The sequence below is a fragment of the Tetranychus urticae genome, chromosome 3 (genome assembly GCF_039701765.1).
Source record: "Tetranychus urticae isolate SD_2017Ah chromosome 3, NJAU_TeUrti_SD_1.0, whole genome shotgun sequence".
Classification (NCBI taxonomy): Eukaryota; Metazoa; Arthropoda; class Arachnida; order Trombidiformes; family Tetranychidae; genus Tetranychus; species Tetranychus urticae.
Genome location: NC_142960.1, coordinates 533,125 through 541,403, shown reverse-complemented (window position 1 = coordinate 541,403; position 8,279 = coordinate 533,125). Strand labels below are relative to the sequence as shown.

The following is an 8,279-nucleotide window of genomic DNA, read 5'->3' as shown; positions in this document are numbered from 1 at the left end:
TAGCCTCAATGAGCATAAAAAATTCGAATTTCCATAAAAAGTAAAAATTCAGATAACGAAGTTTGGAAACTTAAATGTGAATAACTCAAGCAAGGTTAATCCTAGAGTGTCACAACTTGCCCAAAAAGACTTTTTGTCGGAAATCGCTGCTTATGTTAGAGGTCAATCTGAATTCATTACATCATTAGGATTATTTTTAAGTCGACAAGTCGCCTCTTGAACAGTAATAGAATAAGTTTTTTATGAAACGCATTTTCTGTTGTGAATTTTACATGCCAATCAGAATAGGCACTTATTTTAAAAATAAAGTTATGTTTCTGTGACAAAGGTCTGTTATTGCAGATTGTATCAAATCTGTCAAAAATATGTCAAAGGAAAAAATTGGGGCGACACCAATACCCTTAGTAATTTTTGATTGGTTTGCCAATGCCCTTTTCATGAAATTAGTGTATCTTAATTTGAAAGGCGTTGCGTTTTAGTGGAACAAAACTGTGAAAGTTTCGGATTTTAACGAACATGACTTTGCTTATTTTCACCATGTCATATTAAATTTTCACTCAATAATGGTGATCAAAATTAACTTTGAACTTTAATAAAATCTGATATGAAACTTGAAGTTCTACAATGTTTGTTTTTTGTTGCAAACGAATAACGAAGCGATTGTTGGATCGTTGAAATACGGTGGTTAGCGAGAGTTTTTCCGATTTTCTTTAATGTAAATCATGATGCAGTTTATTTAATGAGTGCTAAGAAAATTTATTTATTCAATCTACGCAACACAATGTGAACTGAACAATAACATTATTGCAATAATCTTGATTGGGAAAAAGAGTCAACTGGTCCACGGCTACATGCGAGAACTATCCCTTTGAATGTATTCTTAAGGTTTGGCTCTTTTAATGTTTTCGCGTGTGCATGGGCAGGGATCCAATCCGTAGGAGCCAAAATATCCACAATCAGCACTTCCGTTATCTTTGCATGCATATCCTGGACCAGCAGCCGATGGATCTTATATTAGTTTCAAATCAGAAAAATGCTATCGAGTTAACAAACTTGCATGTACATTAAAGTTTGAAAAAATCAAAGATTCGTAAAATTATGTAAAAAATAATGCCTTTTCTGTCAAAAGATACTCATTGTTTAAACCAGACTCAAAACGCGAAAGGATGTACGTTAAGAAGGATGTATGCACCTATAAAATATTATAAGCATAACCTTCAACCGTGAATACATAGGCATGGATGATTTGGACGAAGGAGTATTATCACAGCAGAAATACATTGAACTCCGAAGCAGATGTATAATATGACTGAAAAAATTAATACTTACAAACGGCACAACACTTGTCTTTACCACAAATCTGTTCGCATTTTTGACCGTTAGTAACTGTAAGCAAGATACACTACAATAAAGAAAAAATTGTTAAATGCTAATATCAAAGCAGCAGACAGATAAATCTCACGTAAGATGAGGTAAGAAATGAGGAGCAAACAGGAAAGGAAACGCATTAGTATAACTGTAATGCATTAATATCATTACTACAAATTTATTAGTCAGTCGATGTAAGTATCGATTAACTTTGGTGTCTAAAAATAAATTACTTTTTGCATTACTGTACACTTTTGTAGCATTTCATACTTACAGTTAGGATAGAAAACAAGAAGAAACGCAAAAGCAAACTTTCCATTTTGCTATATCAATGGAAACACTAACAAATTTTAAGATTAAAACGATTGATGTTAAACGTAAATTATAACTTCTGAAAAAGGGTGTTAGTTTCCGTCTTTAAATACTTCTTCTTTCACAGTTAACAGATGCAACGTTTGGTAAATAGTTTTTCTACAAACAAAACTTGACAAAAATTAGTCATTGCTATTTGTACAGACTCGGCTTGTGACATCTCAACATAATTTTTCAAATATATGACTTTATTGACATAGCAATATGTCGCTACCAACCCTCAATATTATCGAAATTTACTTGCTGATTGAACTTCTACGCACCTTTAAAGTCGTTTGAAGTAAGAAAATAAAATGCAACTGGCATTTAAAGGTAACCAAATATCAAACAATCACAGTAGACCTTACAATATTTTTTGATTAATCTGACGATAATTATGAATGCAATGCATGAAGTGTGTGACTAGAAGCACAAAACTGATGAGCAAAAATTTGAAATTTAAAGCAAATGAAGTAATATATAGTAGGACATTATGTATCGAATTATGTCGATATATCGAACGCTACGGTTGCTTTATTCATTCTATTTCATGAAAAATCAGAGCAAGCAATCTTTGCCAAATTTTGCCAAAAGTTTTGAAGTTTAACCTTATTTTCTATGAAACTTTTCACCAACTAGCTGTTCTATCGTCAAGTTTTGTTTCCTTATTTCCTCTTTATGATCCACTTAATTAAGTCACACTGTGGACCAATTAACTTCAAATTTTGTATTTAGCTCATTTGAATTGATTCATTCGCAAAAAGTTTCATCCGGTCGCACCTCAAATACCATTAGTTGAATGATTAGTTTGTAAAATCAAGGAAATGAATTTCTGAAAGATGTATGTGTAAAAATCCTGACTTTCGAGTTGAAAATTGGAACTTTGTCAATTTGTAGGCCCATAAAAATTAAGTTCATTAGTGATATCAAAATTATAAATTTCTCCCGAATGACAGTTTTTGAGAAAATCGAGGTCAAAGTGCAAACTTCGATTGCCATTTTTATCAAATTATGGGACAAGATTTTTCATGAAACTTATTTTTCCAAGGTAACTTTTGATGGCTAAAGAAAACGCAATTTTATTTTGGGAAATAAAATTCTCTGTTTTAAAGACTTATGAAATTGATGCTTAACTCAATTTGAGCTCCTCTATACAAATTTTCAAATATTGTTCTGCTATTTACACCTAATAATGTCATTTATTGTTTACTTTAGCTAAATTAAACATCGACTCATCATTTAAAAGGTGTTTAAAGTAACTATTATATTATTCAACAAATAAGCTTTTCTGATTAATCTTACACAGCTTTTAATTTATGCAGTCATACAAAAAATGAGGTGACAACAAACGACGTACAAAATTTAAACAGCACATGCAAAATGTTCGTTTTATTTTATGTTAAAGGGGTATGTGTAAAAATTCTGACTTTCGAGTCAAGAGTTGGAACTTTGTAAGTTTGTAGGCCCATAAAAATTGAGTTCATCAGTGGCATTAAAAAATTTAGTACATAGCATTGATCCAACAATTTTACCAATTTATCAACAGTTTTTTGATTTCGGCCATTGACCTGAAAACTTTGTAATCCTGATATCTCGGGGCTGGTAGTATCCAAAGTCATCATTTTTCGATCATTGATTAGATTACATTACGAATGTGATGTTTAAATTTCGTACGTCGTTTGTTGTCACCTCATTTTTTGTATGCCTGCACATTAAAAACTGTGTAAGATTAATCAGAAAAGCTTATTTGTTGAATAATATAATAGTTACTTTAAACACCTTTTAAATGATGAGCCGATGTTTAATTTAGCTAAAGTAAACAATAAATGACATTATTAGGTGTAAATAGCAGAACAATATTTGAAAATTTGTATAGAGGAGCTCAAATTGAGTTAAGCATCAATTTCATAAGTCTTTAAAACAGAGAATTTTATTTCCCAAAATAAAATTGCATTTTCTTTAGCCATCAAAAGTTACCTTGGAAAAATAAGTTTCATGAAAAATCTTGTCCCATAATTTGAAAAAATGGCAATCGAAGTTTGCACTTTTTAAACAGAAACATGTACATTTTATTGCGAAACCAGAGCATTTTTACATGCATAAACTGAAAATAAATTCAAATCTCCATAGAAAAGCATAAAAATTTTTTCAGAAAAAGGCGATAAAATGCCGAAATCGAAAAGGTTGCAGCTAATTCTGTTATATCGCTTTTCAACAAGGCCTAATGTACCGATATTTACCGTCAAAATCCAGATATCGAATTAACAATTCTTGGGGTTCCCTTGTCAGGTAATAAGGATTCGTACGAGTACGTTCAGTTTGATAGATCTGGTAAAGACAGTAAGGAGAGATTAGTTATTCATGGTAAGAATATGTTTAATTGTTAATTCAAGTACATGTATGATGTTAAATTGTTTCCTTGTGTCAAAACTGCTCCTAATTTATTGTACATAAGGATAGAAAAATTAAATTCGGTAAACAAAATATATTTCATTTCTTTCATAATTAAAGATGAAGATTGCACATTATACAATCACAGTAAAATGACTCAAAATGCAAATCTATTTGGAACTAATAAACCTCTTAGAGATTTAATAATGCTGACGGGACCTTCAATTATATACCGATTTGTTGGACAATCAACTGTTTTGGTAAGTTGATAACAATTATTCTGTTAATAAAACTTGAGATTAACTTTATTTTGAAAATAGAATTCATCTACGCAGCATGGATTGGGTTGGAAACTTGTGCCGACTGCTGTTAATAAAACATTGGAAATCACTCTTGATTTCAATGGTGCGTCCATATTTATAATGCATTCAAAAATTCACCAATTCCTTATTCTTATTCACGAACCAGATAAATAAGACACTTCTTATGGATTTAAAAAAAGTGCACATTGAATTCAATGGCCATTACCCATCTTCAAAATTACCTGGAGAGCATTTATTTATGGATATTCACCGGCACGAGTCTTCCACTCCCATTCGAACTCCTGATTTAAAGTACAAAACTCAGGTAAGAAATTCAAGATTCATCGTTGGTCTTTGACTTTCAGTCATTTGAATGCCTAAAACATATCATCAACTCAAAATCAGTGTACTAGATGAAACATACATACAAGAAGACAACTTTTTTAGGTTTTTACTTTCAAGTAAATTCAATATTCTAGGTGAGCCAAGCATGTAAGAGAACAACTTTTCTCAAGTTTACTGCTTTCGAGTATCTTCATTCGTATTTAATTTTAAATGTTCACTGTTTTTTATGGACAAAAATTAAGTTCTTGAACTGTTTTTCAATGCTCTGAACCTTGCTTGTTCGATAAACACGTAAGTTTGATTGATTTAGATTTTTTATAACTCACACTGACTTAATTCTTGATTAGCCAACACCTGGGATTGGTTGTCCAAATTACTTAAAACCATCTCAAAGGAAATCGATTCCCAAGTTATTGACCAAGTAAGTAAACTTCACTATGTATAAGGAGATCGAAGGCTCAACTAATAACAGGCCATTCAGTGAGGTTAGTTTCGATTAGTTTAGTTTAGTCTGTTTCTCATCCAATTGAATTACGCTTACAGATCACGGCCTCTGAAAAGAACCTTTTGATGAGACTTAAAACATCTTTACTCGGTGTAGAAACAGAAGTCATTTACGATAATAAACTTGGAATTATCTTTACTCTCGAAGAAGGTAGACGTTGCCAGATGACAATCGGAGACAAGAACTTCCCTGGAATCAATGCGAAAGGATGCATTAAGCTAGAGAATCTTTTCTTTGTCGATGGCGACTTCAATTATTATATATTGGAAAGACCAGCCTCGTAAGTAATTTTACGAAATAAATCGCGCTAAAGTAAGAGTTGAGTAAATTGGATGTTAATTTATCTTCTATCTATTTTGACAATTCGTTTATTATTCAAAATAATTTTGATGGAAACTAGGATTCATTTTTTTCATTGAACTTCTTTAGGTAGACCGATTTAAGTTTTTGGGAATGAAGGAATATGCATGGGAATCAGTTCAATTAAATGTTTATTTCGAAGGAAATAAAGTAGATAAATTTGTCGTTACTCAATTTTTTGTTGAATCGGTAAGTTTGATATTTGAATTTAACCATAAAAGTCTAAAAATGCAACAAAATAGTTATGAATTTATTTTGATCATTTTCCTTTTTCTATCCACACCTTGGAATCAATATTACTTTGATATTTGACCCTTTAAAGCCGAACAGTACGATATTTAATGGTTATTCACTTGTGCAAACAATGATTTCCATCTATAACTCACAAGGGAAGTGAGGTAAATGGTACGGTTAAAATCGGATAAGAAGTGTATAATTCTATTGATCATGATGAAAATAGTTGGTTACCGTACAAAGTTGAGTACGCAATTGTCCTTTTCTACCTCGAAATCCGATCATTGCTTTTCAAAACGCATAAAGCCATAGCGATAAGTTGAAATTGTGTAACTTACCTCAAAGATAAACTTTTGGATTTGTTGAAAAGTCAAAAGTTATGATTTTATTCACTATGGCTTTATGCGTTTTGAAAAGCAATGATCGGATTTCGAGGTAGAAAAGGACAATTGCGTACTCAACTTTGTACGGTAACCAACTATTTTCATCATGATCAATAGAATTATACACTTTTTTAGACTCCGAAGTCAGTCGTTTTTTCAACGACTGACTGACTGGGGGTTTTATCGACTGGCGGTCGACTCATTTCGACTCAAAGCACAATTTTCGAGGGGGTTTTTAAGAGACGATCTAGAAACAAACAAGAAAGTACATCTTCTGCCTTAAAATGATCTTTTTAGTTAATATATTAGCTTTTTTATTTAGTATCAAAATCAACGTAGATCTACGTAGATCTACGAGTTCAAAGTTGACATGTATAAACTTATTTAAAAAGAATTGTTGAAAAAATGACGTGTTTGGCGCTTAAACTCAAATTTTGAGTGAACTGAGTCCACTAAGTCGACTCAGTCGATACCTCAATCAACTGGCGCTCAGTCGAACCTTCATCAACTGACATAGCGGCTCAATCGACTGACTTCGGAGTCTACACTTTTTATCCGATTTTGACCGTACCACTTACCTCACTTCCCTCATCGGTAAGTGTTCATTTCTATTCTTATCAATAATATCTTCTTTTGGTAATCAAAATCATTTTCATTCTTCTCTTTATTAGAAAAAAATTACGTTTTGGCTAAAAGGATCAGAAGATGCTACGTGTACTTGCAATCTATTGAAACTAAATACGAAATATATGATTATTTTAATGATTGTTAATACTTGCTGAGTGACAGCAGAGTAATCCTTAGCTTTAAAATTGGATGTCAACATATCTATTGATATTGACATTCACTTTATTCACTTCTCAAATCAAAAGTTGGACAAAAGTATAAGCTAATTAATTCTGAAAGTAAGGGTTGTATTTGCTTCCATGTAATATAGTTCATTGTTCATGAATATAGATTGGCTTATTAACGCCTGAATGTGTTGTGATCGATTGATTGTTCATTTTGCATGCATAAAAAATAATGAATGGATTATTAATTCCTGAATTTTATTTCCAGTTCGCAATACTGATTGTGTAAAACTAGCTAACAGGTGTTTGGCTCAATTCAAGGAAGAGTTCATAAATGCAATCATATCGTATGAACCAATCTCTCAACTGAGGACCGATGATACATGTATTTAATATCGCTCTTCCGACTCTGAAATCGAATGGTTGATTAGAATGGTTTATTATCAAAAGGTGGACCAATCTAGCGAAGCTTTTATCATGATAGAAGAATCTCAAAGTGTCACGTAGATTAGTTAGTAATACATTCAGCACAATGACCTTTTGAATCCCGTTTGAAGGATTCATCAGGATGAGAATCAAACCTTATAAATATTACTAGATACAAACCTAAAAACTACATAGGAAAAATAAGTTTTGATCGTGGTTCTTCAATATCGAGTGTTCCATAAACCATTAGCAATGCAACACAACGGCAAAATTAGAATGCATTTTGAATGTACTCATCAGGATGAAAATCGAATGATACCAATATCATTGTGTACAGAATAAAAAACTACATAGGAAAAATGGGTTTTGATCGTGGTTCCACAATATCGAGTGTTCCATAAACCATTAGCAATAAATCACCATAGAACAATATTAGAATCCATTTTGAATGTACTCATCAGGATGAAAATCAAATCATACCAATATCATTGTGTACAGAATTAAAAACTACATAGGAAAAATGGGTTTTGATCGTGGTTCTCCAATATCGAGTTTACTTTGAAATAAAATAGCTTTTCTCTCTACTTTTCACTTTTTTTCCGTTAATTCAGCAACAACACGTCGCATCAAAAACCGATTTCATATTCATAATCAGCATGTAAAGTTTTATCAGAAATGATTTGTTTCATGGAAAAAAAATTCTAAGGCCATTATCTCGAAAACGGCTTCGAATATAAAAAAATGGTTAACACTATGATATTTTTCATGCCATTTTACATTTAAAAAATTCAGTTTGAAATACATCTATTTTTAGGCGAATTTC

The 8,279-nt window shown here is 31.7% G+C and overlaps 1 long non-coding RNA gene across 1 annotated transcript; it reads right to left on the bottom strand.

Annotated features, from left to right (window-relative positions):
• Positions 1 to 731: 731 nt before the first annotated feature.
• Positions 732 to 1,778, bottom strand: LOC149093114 (uncharacterized). Its single transcript, XR_016199507.1, has 3 exons — positions 1,643 to 1,778; positions 1,330 to 1,402; positions 732 to 1,008 (listed from the first exon to the last, which is right to left on the bottom strand). It is a non-coding gene; the product is annotated as an uncharacterized LOC149093114 (long non-coding RNA).
• Positions 1,779 to 8,279: the final 6,501 nt, after the last annotated feature.